The sequence below is a fragment of the Ammospiza nelsoni genome, chromosome 28, assembly GCF_027579445.1.
Source record: "Ammospiza nelsoni isolate bAmmNel1 chromosome 28, bAmmNel1.pri, whole genome shotgun sequence".
In the NCBI taxonomy this organism is placed as follows: Eukaryota; Metazoa; Chordata; class Aves; order Passeriformes; family Passerellidae; genus Ammospiza; species Ammospiza nelsoni.
The window spans coordinates 135,406-152,388 of record NC_080660.1 but is presented as its reverse complement, the minus strand read 5'-3'; the positions used below and the strand labels follow the sequence as shown (position 1 = coordinate 152,388).

At 42.9% G+C, this 16,983-nt stretch overlaps 2 long non-coding RNA genes across 5 annotated transcripts; both read left to right on the top strand.

Annotated features, from left to right (window-relative positions):
* The first annotated feature begins 1,396 nt into the window (after nucleotides 1-1,396).
* On the top strand, nucleotides 1,397-7,192 carry LOC132084910 (uncharacterized). The gene is made up of 4 exons (XR_009420112.1): nucleotides 1,397-1,585; nucleotides 4,284-4,348; nucleotides 5,570-5,735; nucleotides 6,853-7,192. It is a non-coding gene; the product is annotated as an uncharacterized LOC132084910 (long non-coding RNA).
* A 3,281-nt stretch (nucleotides 7,193-10,473) lies between these two features.
* Nucleotides 10,474-15,446, top strand: LOC132085140 (uncharacterized). 4 transcript variants are annotated; one of them, XR_009420165.1, is made up of 7 exons: nucleotides 10,474-11,325; nucleotides 12,022-12,086; nucleotides 12,705-12,768; nucleotides 13,459-13,534; nucleotides 13,651-13,960; nucleotides 14,301-14,418; nucleotides 14,955-15,446. It is a non-coding gene; the product is annotated as an uncharacterized LOC132085140 (long non-coding RNA). The 4 variants fall into 4 exon arrangements; XR_009420166.1 differs by lacking the exon at nucleotides 10,474-11,325 and having other exon boundaries at nucleotides 11,881-12,086; nucleotides 15,013-15,446; XR_009420164.1 differs by lacking the exon at nucleotides 10,474-11,325 and having other exon boundaries at nucleotides 11,881-12,086.
* Nucleotides 15,447-16,983: the final 1,537 nt, after the last annotated feature.

Below are 16,983 nucleotides of genomic sequence, written 5' to 3'. Positions count from 1 at the left end.
GGTTTATCTTTGATTTATCCAACGCTTCAACAGGCAAGAGCGGGCTCATCTGCTTCAGAGCTGCTTGCCTTTCTCACACCTTTCACAAGCAAAGCCTGAAGCAAACCCTCCCTATCGACCAGGGGACCCCTCAGCACTCGGTGACGGCTGCCGGCAAAACCTCAAACTTACACAGGGACAAGGCCGTGCACTCGGTTGTAACCCAGATTCTCTTTTTCCGACAGTAGCCTCAAACTCCCTTTGTTCTCTCTGCCGGCCTTTTTGCAAGCGCACCAATTAACAGACTACACAAGTTTGACCAGCAGACTTCAGCTAAATCCAAAATTGGTTTCTACCCCAAGTAAAATTTCCACCCCCTGTCTCACCTGTGATGTTTGGAATTTTAGGAGGTGGCAGCCCACTCGAGACCAAAGGTCCTGGGCAGAGTGCAGGCCCAGAGACACAAATGCCATCCCTTTTCCATGGGAAACAAAACTCATCATCCCAGTTTCCTTACATAATTTTGCCGAAGGTCACTCAGAGTTCTCGTTGGCTGCAGACTTGGTGTTGGAGTTATGGAGTTATGCTTCCTCCTAACATCTCCTCACCTCAGCCCCCTACTGCTGCATCCTCTTCTCCGCCCCTAACCCTACTCTATTTTCCAGCCCGCCCTTGCTCCATCCCTCACTCCGCCCTTAACCCGTCCCACCACACTTCCCGCTCCATCCATTACTTAAACCCTAGGGTTTAAATGGAGGGGGCAGCCCTGGTGTCCCTTCTTTTCAAGGGTTTGAATGGAGGTCGAAATCGCCCTTTCCCATCAGTCGAAGGCTTTCATTTGAGGAGCACCCCTTCTTTTCTGCTGTCGTAGGGGGTGAAATTTTAGGGGAGAACGCATTTCTTTGCCCATGTTGAAGTGAGGTGAGCCCGCCTGCGGTGTCGGTTTCGGGGTTGCGTTGCGGGGAGCCGCAGCTCCGGCAGCGTTTGCAGGGCTGCAATGGGGCTGTGCCGCTGCATCGGAGGGCGCTCCTCGTGCCCGCGGCCCGGCCCGGAACGTTCCCGGCCCGGAACGTTCCCGCTCGGGAGCGCTGCCGGCACGGCCCGGGCGGCTGCCGGGGCGCACGGGGGATTCGGCGCGGCCGGGCCGGCCGAGGGCGGCGGTGGCGGAGCCGCGCCGGTGCGAGCCGAGGGGAGCCGGGCCGGGCCGGCCGAGGGCGGCGGAGGCGGCGCGGGCGCTGCTGCGCCGGCCCGGGCGGTGCCGGCCGCTCCGTCCGCTCCGGGCGCGGGGCCGGGGCGCCGCCGGTAGCCCCGGGCCCGGTGCCGGCCCCGCCGGGCAGGGGCAGCGGGCGGGGCTCCCCGGGACGGCGCCGGCCCCGCGTGCCGGAGCAGCCGCCGCAGGAGCCGCTTCCCTGCCGGGAGCCGCGCTCCGTCCGGGGCCGGCAGCGAGCGCGGGGTTCGGCCGCTCAAAGCTCGGCGGTGCCGCGGCTCGGAGGCGCTTTGGAGGCGTTGATTGCGTGGCTGTGTTCGGTTTGCAGCGGGCGTACGCTAAGGGATGCGGTGTTCTTCCCGAGCGGCACGGTTCTCGGTGCCGGTAGGGCTGGTAAAGGTTTGTTTTGGATTGGGTTTTGTAGTCGGAGTTTTTTTTTTTTTTTCCTGGGTATTATGTTTAGAAGGGCGCGCAATGGTTTTTACGGGTCGTAGCGCGAAGCAGCGGTTCGCATTTTAATTCTGTTGCGGCGGCTTTTATTAGCGTGAGTGTGTAGTGTTTGTTTTGGGGGGCTTGGGGTAGCGTCGTGTCGTTCATAGCCGCGGGTTTTTAATCTCGGTAATTGCATGTGTGTTTATCGTCTTCCAGGGCTTTTATGTGTTTGGTTTGTTTGATTGTAGTGTATGTTTTATGGTTACGGGTAATTTGGGGGACATTGTTTATGGTTACGTTTGTCTTTAGTCTTTGTGTTTGTTTCTAGGTGGTATTTTTATTTTGATAGCTTGAGGCACTATGGGTTTATTCAGTTGGGAATAATTTTTTTGTTGCAGATTTAAGTTTATCTGGTTTTTGGTATTCTTGTTGTTGGTTTCTTTATTTTATTTTATTTTTTTTTTGTTGTTGTTGTCTTTTAATGTATTTGAGTATTGTTTATCAGGGTTTATTTTGGGAACATGGGTATTTATATGGTGGTTTTTTAAAGTATTTATTTGGGTAGTTAATTTCTTAGTTTTTAGTGGTTGAGATGTTTTTCCATTTTGTTAATTAGTTCAGGTTTTAAAGTTATTTTTACAGAGGATTGTTTATTCTTTGAGTTAGTGTAGAGGTAGAATTTTGTTGTTTTTTATTTTTTTTTAGTAACGTCGTTCAGGGTGAGTGGCACTGGCTTGAGTTTAGTAGATTGGTTTGACTTTTTTTTAGTACTTTTTGTAATTTGCTGTGTGTGTTTCTATAGGATTTTCTTTTATTTTGGTTCCATTTTTCTGTCGTGATGAGAATTGTTATTGTAAAGAGTGATCTTTGTTTTTTTGCTGACACTTGTTTGGCTGTTGGAGATTTCTTGATGTTTTTGGAAGATATTGGTGGGAATTTGATGCTGTTTGTTTTGTCATTTCATTTAGGAATTGGATTTTAAATATACAATTATGACTCTAACTATATTGAAACAAAAGAAATAGATGTGTAGCAATGGGAATGAGCCAATTTTATTTTTATATATTCGGTCAATTTTTAAAATTTAACATGTAACATAAGCCATTAGATGTTACAATAAGTTACTCTAATTTTAATAGAGTATTGTGTATGTTTATAGATATATGAATAGAGAATATAAATGTAAATACAACCCAAACAAAAATACAAATATATAAATGTATTGCAACTATAGGCAGATCTATAAAAAATTAATAATAAATTGTAAATGTAAAATAACATAAATTGATACAATATATAATACACGTAATACTGCATATATTTTATGAAAAATATTATAGGAAATGGATATAAAATAGATATAAATACGGATGTGATATATCTATCTATTTATATCATTTGTTGTATATTATGATAAATATAAATATAAAAAAAATTTAGGTAATTTAAAATAATGGATGGTTTTGTTTTTTCTTTGCCAAAGCAGGGGTTTTAGTGTAAAAATTACAAATACAAATAATATAAAGGTAGAAATATAAGTATAGAAATATATCATAAACACATTAAAGATTTATATAAAAATCAGAAATATAAGGAAAAATAAGTTGTAGAAGTAGATATGGTAAATAATTTAAAAAATAATCCCCGTATATTTTTTGAATAAGGTGCATATTATATATAGCTATTAATATAATGCATCAACATAAACTATAAATATATATAAAATATTAACTATCTATAAGAAGGAATAAAAGCTCTGTGTCACGTGCAGCAGTAGAAAATTTCAGGCTCCCAGGGAATAAATAGTTTTCTTTAAAGCATTTTCGTTTTGGAGTTTTTTTTTTTACTCCCGGGTAGCCTGAAAGTTTCTACTGCTGCTTTTTTATTCTAAAGGTGGAAAGGTAAACCAAGATCAGAAATACAAGAAAGGCAAAGGGAAGGGAAGGAAAGGAAAGGAAAGGAAACGAAAGGAAGCAGGAGAGCAAGGGGGAAGGGAAGTGGTGAAAAAAAAAACAGAGTGAAAAAAGTAAAAAGAGTTGGAGGGAAAAAGAGAGGGCATCCGGGAGGAGCGGTGCTGCCTCAGGTCCTTCCCCGCCCTGGGGCGAAGGAGCCGTTTGATGCCCGGGAGGGACTGCAGCTCCCGGTGGCGGGGGACGGAGCCGTGGCTGTCAGCCCGAGACTACAACTCCCGGCAGGCCTTGCTGCCGGCGCGGCGTGTGACGCAGCGGCTATCGCGGCACATGAGTGGCTGGCGTGCCAGGCGGCCGCGCGGGGCTGTGCGCGGGCAGCTGCCGGCGCCTCTCCCGCGCGGGACGGCGACGCTGGAGGGGCGAAGGCTCCGTGTGGGCGCCCGCGTGGAGCTGAGCAGCGCGGAAGGAGCGTCCGCCCGGTTCCTCGGCCTCACTCAGCGGTGCCGGGGGCGGGGGGCGAGGCGGTGCTTTGCTGCCGCGGGCCGGGAGCTGCAGGAGCCGCCCCGGGCGAGCACGGCGAGCACCCGTGACTTTTTTTTTTTCTCTAAATCGGGAGTAATTATAGCTGCGTAAAATTAGCTTGGTTTTCTTCTTTCTTTTGTAACTGAATTATTTTTATTAAAAATCCTATTTGAGTATGTAGAAAAAGTGGGGATGTCCTGTAATAAATATATCGTAGCTTTTCTTGTTTACAGGGTACTGAGAAAATACGTCTCCCTTAGAGTCCCACGGAAAGGTTCTCAGTGCGATCTCTATCAAGGTATGTATTTACAAATAAGTGATCCCTTTAGATATTTGCCTGTGTACCTTTTCCTGTAATTCAGAGCTTGCGTTCTGTGGGTTGTATGATAAACCTGTAAAACATGTAAGAATGGTTTTGCAAGTCTGAATCGTTGAAGGCAGCAATAAGTGGATTTAGAGCCTGTTGTTGACCAGACAAAGGGAAAAAGTGTGACTCTGATGCTGAACTTGTCATTTTTCATTTGACTTGTCTTGAATGATTTAGGAATAGAGAGAACTAGAAAAAGAGAGAAATAGAATTGATTATTGAGCAGTCCTCAAATGCTCACCATGATTCAGTGTAGAGCCAAAGGGAAGGGTGATGGAACAGAGCTCTGTGCTTTGGAAGGAAATAAATTTAAAGCTGACCTCCGCACAGAGTCTCACTAACTTCTGTTGCCTGAAAGGTAGCAAGAGCAAATACATAGAATATTTCTCCCTGTTTGTAGATATACTTTTCATTCAAAATTATGCTGATGGGGATATGCTTTTATGTATTTAGTGACCTTTACAGATTTCTTCCCCGAGTTTTTTGAGTTCATAGAATCATGGAATAATTCAGGTTGGAAGGGGCTCTGAAGATCACCTGATTCCAAGCCTGCTGCCGTGGGCAGGGACATGGTTCCATGGACCAGGTTGCTCTGAGCCTGATCCCAGAGAACCAGTGGGCCTTCGAACACTTCCAGGGATGGGGCAGCCCCAGCATCTGTGAGCAACCTGTGCCAGCCAGGTGCCAGAGGAGGAAGAAAGCCCTTCCCACCTGGAGCAGAGGCTGCTGCAGCTTCGCGCAGCCTCGTGTCACCGAGTGTGTGAGACAGAAGGGCCCTTCCCGTGGAGGGAGAACAGCACTGAAAGATCTTTTTTGGGAGAAGCGGAGCAATGGCACGCCAAAGCAGCCTTCAGTTCTTGCACGGAGTTGGGAACAACTTGAAGCAGCAGCAGAGCTGGCCTGGTGCCTGGCAGCTCTGCAGGCAGTGGGGATGGAGAAGCTGCAGTTATCTGTCTTCTTGGCTGAATCTTTAAAAATGAGGCACTTTTCTGTAGTTCCTTTTCAAGCATTATGTGACAGTTCCCCCTAGAAGTCCAAAGGCAGCTGTTTTCTTAGCAGGAGGAAGTCAGGAAGAGGCAAAGCAGGCAAAGACATCAGATAAGTCTGGATAAAAATCTTGGCTAACCTGTATTTTCCCCCTCCTCCAAACAGCCAATTCTGAAGCGCTGAGCAGAGCCGATCTCTGAGAGCTGACACGGGAGCTCTGGTGAGGACAGCTGCTCCCCTGCCTCGGTGTGGGACCTGCTGAGCTGCCGTTCCTGTGGAGGGAGTGTTTCTCTCATCCAGGCAAGCCAGAGACCTCCTAGGGAAGGGGCAGGTAAGGTTTAAGTGCCGAGATCTCTCCGGTAAGAGGTGACGTGACAAAAGGAAATGGCCTCAAGTTGCAGCAGGGAAGGCTTAGATTGGCTTTGAGGACCAATTTGTTCACTGAAAGGGTGGTCAGGCGTAGGAGCGGGCTGCCCGGGGCAGTCCCCATTGCTGGAGACATTTAAAGCATGGCAAGATGTGGTGTTTAGGGACCTGATTTGGGTGGGGGCTTGGCAGTGCTGGGGCAACAGCTGGGCTCGATGGCCTTAGAAGGCTTTTGCAACCTAAAGGATGCTATGGCTCTGGAAAGCCTCGACCCCTCTGGCTCTGACACAGCACCTGGACGCTGACGGAAGGAGGCTGCTCATAGACCCTGGAGGTCCCTGTCCCACAGGGAGGGAGAGGACAAGGCAGTGTCGCCTGCAGGGAGGGTCTCGTCCCCAGAGAGCAGCCGGCGACTCCGTCCCTGCCCGGGGCTCCGGGTGCACCCTCGGGGAGGACGCCTGCCCTCAGGTTTCCCCCTGGGCACCCGGGGAGGGAACCAGGTCCATCCGTGTGGCAGCTGCAGGGCCTGCAGGCTCTGGGGCTCTGCGGCCGTGTGCCTTGTCACAGGGTGGCAGGGACGTGGCACTGCCCGGCCGCGCCGCTGGCCTCGGATCCTCGCTGCTTTCCTCCTGATCCCACATGGATGTACCAGCAGACTTCTGTCTTTTCTTTAAAAGTGTCCTTGGGAGAGTTCAAAGAGAGGGTAATTAGTTATGTCAAAGCTGACATATTTGACCCGTTGGCACTCAAGAGAAAAGACAAAAAGCTGCTTTGCATCCTTGTGCCTGCAAGTCATTGTGGCCCAGGGAAGTGAGGAAGGCGCTGGCCGAGGTCACTGAGGCTCTGAGATGGGGGTGAGTTTGCATTCCAGTTTATTGGAACGGAGGCTCATCAGAAGTTTCCTCGGCTATCCAAGGCACAGAGCCCCGGAGCCGAGCGAGCCTGAGCTGCTGCGTGCTTGCTGTGAGCTTTGGGGTGAGCGGGCATCGTTGCAGGCCTGGGATGGATTGAAATGCGCTGAGGAAAGCAGAGGCAGGGAGGGAGGGAAATGCTCTGTTAACTTGTGCCAATTCTTCTGTCAGACTCATCACGGCGGGACAGCGTGAGGACTGAAAGTGTAAGAAGATGTGGAGGGAAACAGAGAACCTGACAGGAGCAGCGAATGCACGAGTGCACGAATTTTGCTTTTTTGCTTGGATGTAAACTCAGGAGTTGAAAGGAATTTGGGAGTGAGAAAGGACATTTTAAAAGGAGAAGAAGAAAAAGAAGTTGTTGTTGTTGTTACAGTCCTGGCAAAAGCTTTTGTTCTAGCTAATAAAAGAAGTTAGCTTAAAAAACAAAAAGAAAAAAATGTAGTGTTTTTTTTTTTTTCCTTCACTATTGTATTCATTGGTGGTATATGGTGTGTTGTTTTATTTCTTGGTATTATTAACTCTGTGTAAATTGTTTTCTGAGTGAAGCTGACTTTCTGGATGGGTTGGTTTGTATTTGAGGCAGGATTAATTTCAATAGGATTCTTTCATAGATTTCTGATGGGTATTACCGGGATTTTGGTTTTGTTTGTTGTATGTATAAACATAGAGCTTTGGTAGGGCCAGCTGGGCTGCTGGAGTTTTGGGTGTGAATTTATTAGATGGCTTTTGTTAGATGCAGTTTTTAATTTTTGAAATGTTTTTCAATGTAGTGGTCTTAAGGTGTTTTTTAAGAATTCCTTGTATTGTTTTCTGTTGTTTGTAGTTGGTGTATGATAAGGGATGTGGTGTGACTTCTTGAATGCTATGGTTTTAGTGTTTCTAAGTTCTGATTTCTTTCTGGTTCGATAGTTTTTTTTTACTTTTTGGGACAGGGGCGTTTATATGGTGGGTTTTTATAGGCAATACGTTTTTTAATTTGGGTAGTGATATTTTTTAGTATTTTAATAGCTTAGGTTTTTTATTTTCATGGTTTTAATTATTTTTTTTAATTTTTTCAAATAACTTTTATAGATGATAGGTTATTATTTGTGCATTAACATAAAGGTAGAGCTTTGGGGACTTTTTTTAGTAATGTTCAGGGTCAGTTGTGCAGTTTTGAGTCTAGTGAGTTGGTTTGATTTAATTGTTAATGGGTGTTTGTTTTTATTAGCAGTTGTGTCATTTTCGAGTTGTTTTTGAGTTTTTTGGGGTTTTTGAGATATTGGTTTAGGAGGAAGTTTATGATGAGAATGTGCGGAGGTTTTGGGCTACTTTATAGTGGGATTTAAAATTTATTTACAGGTAGGTTTATTTGAGTTTTTATTAGGGTTCAATGTTGTGGGATGTTTGTTCCGTTCGTGATAGAAATAGGTTTGGTTTGATGTGCTGCGACGGGACGGGCGTGTGCTGCGTGCCGGCGCTGACAAAGGTACGGTATCGTTGTGGCTCCGGTGTGGTGGGTTAGTGAACTTCTATGGTTTAATATAGGGATGAAAATAGAAATAAATATACATTTAAAAATAAATCTAACATTAGAGTGGTAAACATGAATATAGATAATAGATACATACATAAAACTGTAATACATGGTATATAATTGTAACATATTATCATATAGATAAATGATAGTCTATTTTATATATATATATATATATATATATATAGACAGAGATAAATAAATATAGATTGTAAATATAAAAATATTTAAATAGAGTTAAAATAAATTGGGGGGTGTTATTAGGTTATAGGCTGGGGTTTTTAAATAAATGACAGAAATATCAATTCAGATATACAAATATATATACAAATACAAAGCTCTATAAATATTTAATTTAAATAAATATGAGTAAAAGAAATATACAATACAGAAAATATATATCTATTATTCTATTAGAAGGTATTCTCTCTAATATATATAATATCTATGAATATGAAAATAAGTAAAAACATCCATATAAATATCATTATAATTTTAAAAAATAAATTTACTTCCTGCATTTTAAATCTGGTTCAAATAAAGGGGTGTCCTTGGTTTTTATTTGGTTAGAGGCAGGAGTTTTATTTTAAATAATATAAGTAATATAGAAATGTGGATCTTAAGATAGAAATATATAATAAATATATAAAGAGAAATTGCTAAAGCATGAATATAAATTTATATATAAATATATGTAAGTAATATGAAGAGTTGTAGTACAGAATATAAATAACATTATATGGGAATATAAATATAAAAATATGTAAATATAGTTTAAAAGAAAGGGAATGTTTTGGCTTTTATTTAAGTAGAGGCAGGGGTTTTATTTTGAATATTATAAGTGTTAGAGAAGTAAAAATCTTGACGCAGAAATATTTAATCAATGTATAAAAATATGTATAAAAATACATAAATAACTACTCGCATCAGATGTAGTATAGAATGTAAATTTATTTATAACTTGACATTGGTAAAGATAAATGTATAAGTAAGCAATAGACATTAATATACATTATTATAAATAGAAATAGGAATATAAAAATCAGACATAAGGATAAAACCTATTTAAATATTTTTTAAAAGAAAGGGTTGGGGTCTTTTTTATTATTGGGTTAGAGGCAGGGTTTTTATTTTAAATAATATGAATGTAGATATTATTGTTATATATTTCTAAATGTTGAGATATAAAATCAAGATATAAATATATATATAAACATAAAATATAAGTAAATAAAAATAATAGGAAGAGATGTAATGGAGAATACGAATAAGAGTATACATTAGTATACATTTTAAATGTAAAAGTGAATATGAACCTGGAAAATAGAATTTTAAAAAATATTTAAATACAGTTGAGAAGACTGAGGTTCTTTTTGGCTTTAATGTGGGTAGAGGCAGGGGTTTTATTTCAAATAATGTAAATGTTACAGATGTAAAAATCCTAACACAGAAAGATATAATAAATATATAAAGATATGAGTAAAAGTATATAAAAATATAAGTAATAGGAACACATGTAACATAGAATATAAATTTATAAATAAATCGCTAAATATGAATACAAAATCGATCATACATCAGTAAACATTTTAAATATAAATTTGAGAAATATTTTTTTAAAAAATTTAAATACAGTTGTAATGAAAGGGGGTTTTATTTGCCATGTATGGGGTAGAGGCAGGGGTTTTATTTTGAGTACTGTGAGTGTTACAGAAGTAAAAATCCTAACAGAAATATATACTTACTATGTAAAAATATGTATAAAAATATAAAAATAAATTTAAGTTTTAGGGATATATGCAATATGGAATAGAAATGTATTCATAAAAACAAATGTATAAATGGACAGTGTAAATCAATATACATTGTAAATAGAAATGTGAATATTAATATGAAAAAAAATTTTTTTAAAGATTTAATTTTTTTTGTTTAAAGAAATTGTTGAGGTTTTGTTTTGTTTTATCCTATTAGATTAGAGGCAGAAGTTTTTTTTTTCCTCTTCCCGGTTGTTTTGGGGCATTTATTTCAGAGCAGTTTTTGGCGGGGGTCGCCCCTGTTGTTTTTTGCCGCCTTCGCTGCCCGCAGCCCCGAGGCGCGCTGCGCCCCCGGCTGGGGCGGGCGGCAGTGCTGCCGCCTTGTGGGCAGAGCGCGGTACTGCAGCCCTGCACCGAGAGGCCGCCACCTTGGGAGTGGCGCGTCGCGGATGTCGCGGACTTTTAATTGACCTTCTCAACAGGGCGGCGAAAAGGGCGGGGAAGTGGAGGACCGGGGTGGGTGTCACTGGACTGCCTGCATGGAATACCGACCCCGGCGCGGCCCCGGTGGTATTTTCTGTGGCGTTTCAAGTGTACCCGACACATGCTGTGGTCTCAGCGGCGCCGCGAGCGGGCGTATTTCGGCGGGTTTGTGACAGGCATGTGGGGAAACGCCTCGCTGTGCCGGGGTCCTCTGACAGCCGCCTTCCCGCCCTGAGGGAGCCGAGCCGGGCCGAATAGTTCCGAAGAGCCGAAGAGCCGAGTGTGGGCGAAAACAGCCGAGTTTAACCGAAGAGCCGAGTGTGGCCGACAACAGCCGAGTTGAGCCGAAGAGTCGAGTGTGGCCGAAAATAGCCGAGTTTCCCCGAAGAGCCGAGTGTGGCCGACAACAGCCGAGTTGAGCCGAAGAGCCGAGTGTGGCCGACAACAGCCGAGTTGAGCCGAAGAGTCGAGTGTGGCCGAAAACAGCCGAGTTGAGCCGAAGAGCCGAGTGTAGCCGAACAGAGCCGACTTGAGACGAAGAGCCGAGTGTAGCCGAACACAGCCGACTTGAGACGAAGAGCCGAGTGTAGCCGAACAGAGCCGACTTGAGACGAAGAGCCGGTGATAGCCGAGTGTAACCGATAGCCGACTGTAGCCGACATTGGCCGCATTTAGACAGAGCCGAATATGACCGACTTTAGCCCAACCGGGCCGAGTTCAGCCGAAGAGCCGGAAAAGCCGAATTTAGACGAAAAGCCGAACCGAAACGATTTTAGACCTAAGCCGAACCAAGCCTAATTTAGCCGAGTTTATTTAAACAGAACCGAACGACGCCGCAGCGCTCTGCCCGCAGAGCGCCGGTGCAGACCGCAGCGGGCGGTGTATAAAGTGAGTATGAAATATCAACTATATATAAGAAGGAATAAAAAGCTCTGTGTCATTTGCAGCAGTAGAAAATTTCTGGCTCCCAGGGAATAAATAGTTTTCTTTCAATCGTTATAGTTTTGGGGTTTTTTTTACTCCCAGGTAGCCTGAAAGTTACTACTGCTGCTTTTTTATTCTAAAGCTAGAAAGGCAAACCAAGATCAGAAATACAAGAAAAAGAAAGGGAAAGGGAAAAAAAAGGAAAAAAAAAAAAAAAAAAGGAAAGGAAAGAAAGCAGGAGAGCAGAAGGGAAGGGAAGGGAAAGGGGTGAAAAACAGAGTTAAAAAAAGAAAAAGAGTTGGAGGGAAAAAGAGAGGGCATCCGGGAGGAGCGGTGCTCCCTCAGGTCCTTCCTCGCCCTGGGGCGAAGGAGCCGTTTGATGCCCGGGAGGGACTGCAGCTCCCGGTGGCGGGGGACGGAGCCGTGGCTGTCAGCCCGAGACTCCAACTCCCGGCAGGCCCTGCTGCCGGCGCGGCGTGTGACGCAACGGCCGACGCGGGCCGGCATTTTTCTCTAAATCGGCAGTAAACCCAGCTAAGTAAAATTAGCTTGGTTTTCTTCCTTCTTTTGTAACTGAACTGTTTTTATTAAAAATCCTATTTGAATATGTAGAAAAAGTGGGGATGTTCTGTAATATATCGTAGCTTTTCTTGTTTACAGGGTGCTCAGAAAACATGCGTCCCTTAGAGTCCCACGGAAAGGTTCTCAGTGCGGTCTCTATCAAGGTATGTATTTACAAATAAGTGATCCCTTTAGATATTTGCCTGTGTACCTTTTCCTGTAATTCAGAGCTTGCGTTCTGTGGGTTGTATGATAAACCTGTAAAACATGTAAGAATGGTTTTGCAAGTCTGAATCGTTGAAGGCAGCAATAAGTGGATTTAGAGCCTGTTGTTGACCAGACAAAGGGAAAAAGTGTGACTCTGATGCTGAACTTGTCATTTTTCATTTGACTTGTCTTGAATGATTTAGGAATAGAGAGAACTAGAAAAAGAGAGAAATAGAATTGATTATTGAGCAGTCCTCAAATGCTCACCATGATTCAGTGTAGAGCCAAAGGGAAGGGTGATGGAACAGAGCTCTGTGCTTTGGAAGGAAATAAATTTAAAGCTGACCTCCGCACAGAGTCTCACTAACTTTTGTGGTTTTAAAATACAAAATACGTTTAGGAAGTGTTGGAAGTTAGTATTTTGGGAAAGAAATGGCAGTTCCACAGAACATTCCATTGAAGAGAGGCTCTGGGAACGATTCATGTTGTAACTGCTGTCACTGCAATCAGTTGGTGGCTCAGCCTTGAAACGTGCACTTGACCTTCTATAAAGCACTGTTTTGTTTGCCTTTCAGTGCTATGAGTCTTGATAAATTGGAGAAGAGCCCAAGAGAAATTTTTCATCCCTTGATATAAAAGGTAGGAAGTGACTTTTTTTGGTTTGGTTCTTTTTCTTTATTATTTTCTGAAAATAAAAGTAATTAAGTATAGGTACTACTGGTTTGTTTCTTCCAGTAGCAGGTGATAATAATAGTAGTAGTACTAGTAAAAATAATAATAGAAATAATAATAATAGTAATGTAATACTACTTAAACTGTCTTTATCAATTGGTCTGGCCATTTAAAATCAAAACTTCTAAACACAAATCAAACCATCATCCTTGTAGAATCTTTCACAGCAGTGGGCTAAAGATCCTGGTTTTGTTGACAGGATTTATTGGTTCTGGAAGAACAAGAGGGAAGTAGAAGCCTAACTACTTCTAGCTCACAGAGCCGTCCAGTGAACCCAGCTTTGTGTTTTGGTGGGCTTGTGATGACTTTGAAATCAATTGCTCATTCCAGTAAAAAAAATTCATGTTTTTTTGAACGTGACAGCAGAAATAACTTTAGGCACCAACTGAATAATAATAGATCACCAGTTTAAGTTAAAAATTCATGCTATACTATCAAAATTTAAAGGTAAATTATTATGTATTAGGTGATGGTATAAAGTGTATGTTCTTATGTGTAATGCAAAGATACATACGTACCTGAAAGTCCTTAGAGGAAACAAATTTTTATGTCTGCTGTTTGATTGTTTACCATACGATATTTGGTTTTATTTCCCAGGGATCGGTGAATTTTAACTTTGGAGTCCTCTGTGCTAAGGATGCTCAGCTTACAGGTGATGAAATGTTCAGTAATGGTGAGTTTTTCGCCTTCTCTTTAATTGCTATGCTGATCTGAATAAGAAAAAAACAAAAGCAAGAGAAAAAAAAGGATGGTTTATTATTTTTTACGCTGTTATGTTTGTTTCCTCAGTATTTGCTGCAGCTCTGCTTACCCAAGCTTTGGGTTCTTTCTGTCCCACTGGGAGTTGCCCAATTTGGTAGCATCTGGTGAAATTCCCCCTGAGACCTTACAGAGCTAGCTCAAACTACGTGAGAGCCATTTGCAGTTCTCTCCAGACACCTGGAGAATGGGCGACGTTTCTGAGGATCCGGCGAGCGTGCTTCTATCAAAACTCAGTCTGTGAAATTTCTGGGGAAAACCCTTCTGTGTCCTGAAGGGTTCAAACTCTGGTGAGGATCCAGTTATCAGGTGCTCACCAGGATGGTTCCAGCTCCCAAAGGTAACACTTGTACTCTTGCCCTGTAGTTTACATCTATTGTATTTTTGTTATTTTGCAAGATTTTTTGTCTTTGCAAAATATTGTGCATTTCACTCTTTGGAACCTCTCAGATGGTTCTTTGGTGCAGCACCACCCCATGGGACACTTGGCTGCTGTCCTGAAGGGGTTGGTCGCTAGAATTGTAAATCCTGGAGAGTTCATAAGTCTTCTGTCCCCAGGGAGGTACCATGCTTTGTTTACTTTTGTTCTGTTGGTTAGGCGCTGCTTCTCGTTGCAAGTATGAATTTCAAACTACCCTGTTCTTTTTTTAACTGTTTTCCTGGTTCTCTCCGTCCGGCAGGGAAAGACTCTCGTATCCTTGTCGTCGGGCTCGGTGCTGTCCAAGAAGATACAGAGACTAAAAAAATCATAAGAAGCAAAATAGGACTGCAGGGAAAAGAAGCTGGAGAGAACAGAAGGTGATATTGTTATCCTTACCCTGTATTAGAAACATCCGCTGTGCTTTGGTGCTGGCAGCTGCCAGGGGCTTGTTAGCTCTTTGTAGGCAGGTGTAGGTGTTCACTTGTAGGTTTTTTCTCTGGACAAGTCAATTCAAACTTTGCTAAGCTTATATTTGCAGATTACTCCCTAGCACAGTCCAGCATGACATTTTTGAATGTTGTAAAAATACCATGTTACTTGGAAATTGTTAATGATGAGAAGCTTTAGGGGAAAATAAGATTTTAGGTTTGGAAGATGTGAGAAGAATTTTGTGGGGATGTTAGACTGAAATAAAGCACACTTGAAGCTGGACTGGCACGCTGGCAGATCCCCTATTAAACAGTAGTGCTGAGATTAGCCTGGGGGTTGCCCATTGTTTCTGTAGAAATCAGTGTTTCCTGGTCTTCAGAGGTAAGCTGCTTTGAAAAGCTGGAAGGTGCAGCATGCTGACAATCCCCGTGCTTCGGATTAAAAGTAGATTTCAGAAGGGTCCTAAGCTTTTGTCTTTTCCTAGAAGTCGATGTAAGCCTGTCGAGGAGTTTTTAATTCTGTGCTGCCATGTCATCGATCAGGGCCCTGTCGTACTAATCATCATACAGATGCAAAACAAAAAATCAGACCCTGTCCCGACCACTTAGAGCCCAGAACACGATTTCCTCAGGCTGCCATTTGTGTGCCATCGGTACTCACCATGGAAGCGAGCTGGGGATTGTTGCACCCGTTGGGAACAAACCGCTTCTCGTCACACAGAAATGGAATTGGGACGACGCCTCAGCCAGCCTCTCTCTCCTGAATCTGCAGCAGAGCAGTTCCAGTCCATGCGGGCAATCCAGTTCCTGACGATCTGAGCGCACGGAGCAGCGCTCAGCTGCTGTGGGGGGCTCAGGGAGGGCAGAGTGTGCATTGTCATCTTCCTGAACCTACAGACGCGAATCAAAGTGAGAAGCCACAGGGTGGAAATCAGTCGCATATATGCTAAATAAAACTTGCAGGTTTTTTTTAAGAATTGTTTTTGCTTGTTCTTTGTTGTGCTTCTGTGCTTAGAAAACCTCCCTTTACAATCAGTTCAATTCATCAATTGAACCTTTGTTTGCAGACTCTCACTGAGCAGAATTTGTTGCAGACTCAGTGCACGCTGTGCAGGCCTCCCGGGAGTGTGAGGAGCTCATGTGTGCTACTTTTTGCTTTAGGACGCTCTGAGGTATTTATTCCTTTTGGGATACATGATGAGAATTCCCAAGAGAGGTAGTTATAAGGTATGACATCGGGAAAAAGCCTGTGTGGTTGGAATGTTGTTGCTGTCAAAAGTTAATTTTTTCTTAGCCAGTAGTTAGCTTTTTGCTTTATTTTTGTGGTATCAATATTTTATTGTTTAAAAAATTCCTTCAAAATAACTTCAGTGGTCGCCCACCAGTACCTTGTTCAGATTTGCCTATTTGCTTGTAGCTGAAATGTTCACATCTTGTTTATCATTCTATTTAAGAAACTGCTGCCCAGCCAACTAATAACTGAATATCCATCTGTCTAGGACACGGGGAGAGGATTTAGGTAATGTCTTTGTTTCCAGAAAAAAGTTCCAGTGTAGTTTCTAAATAGAGGAGAAGGGGGTGAAGACTCGGGGCTCTGATGCCATTGGGGCACCCCAAGGTCCCCAGGAGAAGGAGCCCCACTGGGGTGCAGGAGCAGGTGTGTTCTCATGTAATATTGAACAAATTATAAATATAAATTTGAAAATTAGAAACATGAAAATATTTTTAAAATACTTAAATAAAGCGGGTTTTCTTTATTGGTCAATAGGCAGGGTTTTGATTGTAAAAATTATAAATACAAATAATATAAAGGTAGAAATCTAAGTTTAGAAATATATAATAAATACATACAGATAAATATAAAAAGTAAAAATATAAGAAAAAATTAGTTGTAGCAGTAGATATTATACATAATTTAAATAATAATTTAAATCTATTTTAAAATTTTATATATATATCATCATTAATGTAATACATCCAAAGAAACGATAAATTAAAATATGAATGTATAATTATACAAAGTATAAATAAAAAACATTTCAATATCCTTTAAAAGAAAGGGTTTTTTTATTTATTTGGTTAGAGACGGGGTTTTTATTTGGAATAATGAAAGTATTATAGAAGTATAAAACTAAATATAGAAATATACAGTCAATATAGAAAGATATTTGTAAAAACACGAACGAACGACGCCTCCTTCGGCCGAATGGAACGAGCTCAGCCGAACCAAGGCGAGACCGGCGGAACCTGACGGCCTCGAGCGAACCGAGGCCAGGCTTGCGAGGCTGCCTGAACCGAGCCGAGCTCAGCCGAACCGAGCCCGCTGCTCTCGTGCGCGCTAATTAGCGCGAGTGCGGTCACAGCCCAATGAGCTCCTGTGCCACGCCGCGCTCCCGATCGTGTCCGTGCGATGGCCGGGCCGCCCGCGGGACGCGGCAGCAGGAGAGCCCCGAGCCGGGCGAGTTTAACGTGAGGCGGCGCCGCTTGCCCGCCGTCAGGGAGCCGAGCCGAGGC